The sequence below is a fragment of the Anneissia japonica genome, unplaced genomic scaffold, assembly GCF_011630105.1.
Source record: "Anneissia japonica isolate Jap-2015-1 unplaced genomic scaffold, ASM1163010v1 scaffold287869_len1821871_cov162, whole genome shotgun sequence".
In the NCBI taxonomy this organism is placed as follows: Eukaryota; Metazoa; Echinodermata; class Crinoidea; order Comatulida; family Comatulidae; genus Anneissia; species Anneissia japonica.
This window is the reverse complement of record NW_022741034.1, coordinates 1,586,664-1,588,592: the sequence shown is the minus strand read 5'-3', so window position 1 is coordinate 1,588,592 and position 1,929 is coordinate 1,586,664.

The following is a 1,929-nucleotide window of genomic DNA, read 5'->3' as shown; positions in this document are numbered from 1 at the left end:
GATAACAGAAGAGCACAAGTCTCGGTTCCAATTGCAATGTTATTGATAGGAGGCGGTTTTGAAAATTGCTTGGAATAAATATTTAGTACTTCAGTCTATCAGGATTGAAACAGAGCATAATGTTATGATAACCAGGCTTGTACATCTCTAAGACATGCTTCAGTTGCATTTTTTTTTTTTTTTTTTTTTGCCTCGGACAAAACAATAACATAGAAGCTAATATACGGTTGAGTATCGTCAGCATATGCATGACAATGAACACCACATGATACTGAACTAATGATTTTTTTTACTTAACCGAACATTACGAGATCGTATGTAAATTTACAACATGAAGCAGTTTTTTCATGTAATTAATAAATCCAAAAATATTTACATGTTTCATGGAAAATAGACATGAAATTGCAAAAAAAAGGGGGGGGGGGGTTTAATATTTATGCTGAGACAATTCCCCTTCATTATGCGACTTCTTTTTACATTTTTATGGCGTCATCATGGTCAAAATAGATGGGTTTTTTTACCCTCTCATCTTTCCTTCCCTAAAAATTTTAAGACCCCCATAATCATCTTAACCATTCGTCATTTCTGAATCATATTAAATGTGCATACACTTCAGGTCAAGGTTGAATGTCAGGTAACTTAATTTTCCGATCGCGCGTCTTCACGTGCGCGTACGCGTGCGTCAACATTTATGTATGCTTAAGATCATGCCTATTTTTAATCAGTTATAGCTCCTTAGGATAAAAGGTGACCCCCCAATTTTTATTACATATTTTGAAAGCACATGAGTTTTATAAATCATTATGGATGATCGGACATTGTGACGTCATCAAATTGCCATCTGGATTAAAAAAACTGAATTATTATTTATGACGTCATTATTTTTTTTTTACTAATTTGAAGGTATCCTGCTAATTCTTTATCGATTGTCTTCCACCTGCCAGTATGTTATAGCTGAGACAAATTCTCTTTCGGAAGTGTCCCTTTATTTTTCATTTTAATGACGTCATCATGGTCAAAAAGAATGAATTTTTGGAGCCTTCTCATCTCTCTTTCTTTAAATTTATCAAAAAGCATTGTCGATAGAGGGTGGCACACTGTATTTCCACGCTATCAGACTGATATAAAGTACATTATGAAGGGAAAATTGGCATTACCAACCAACAAGTGTTTTTAAATTACACTTGACAAGGTTCAATTTCGTGTGCCATTACCGTCCACGCGCACGTCGTGACGTGCGTGTACGGAAAAATTTGGAAATTCTCCATATCACTTTTTAGATAATTTAAATAACGTTTCAGGTCTTTTTCAGCATCCTAAAACTTTCCATAATTCACGCACCGTACGCTCATTTCGATGGGCACTGCACGTACTGAAGCTGAAAATTACGTTTTGTTACATATTTTGGGTTCCTGACACTGTATACATATCAGGGGCCACATTTATCAAACTAGAATTCAGCTTAAAAAGTCCATTATTTGCTTAGTCAAATTTATCCATATTGCTTATCTTTAAAATTGCTTAGAAAGTCGATTGTACGTTGGCACTATTTAAGACGATTTTTGAGCCAAGATTTTGCTAATATTGGGCAATAAATCAGCTTAAGATATTTATTAGGGACATCTTAACGTTACCCCCGTATTTAAGAAAGAGGATGCAGCAGACCTTACCAACTATCGACAAATGGCCTTAACATTAGATCTCCTTAAGACTTACTTATACTTCAAGCTCATCTGAGCAGACTTTGCTTTATGAGCCAAGCAAACCGCATGCTTTTTATCACCTCAAAGATAGATTTTCTCCATATCAATAAGCAGTTGTATTCTTACTCTATGTTCGGCTGTGATATTTCTTCCATTAAATACCTTGGAGTGATTTTAAATTCTAAATTAACATACGATGCAGGGCCGGCGGAACGTTTTTCAAAGT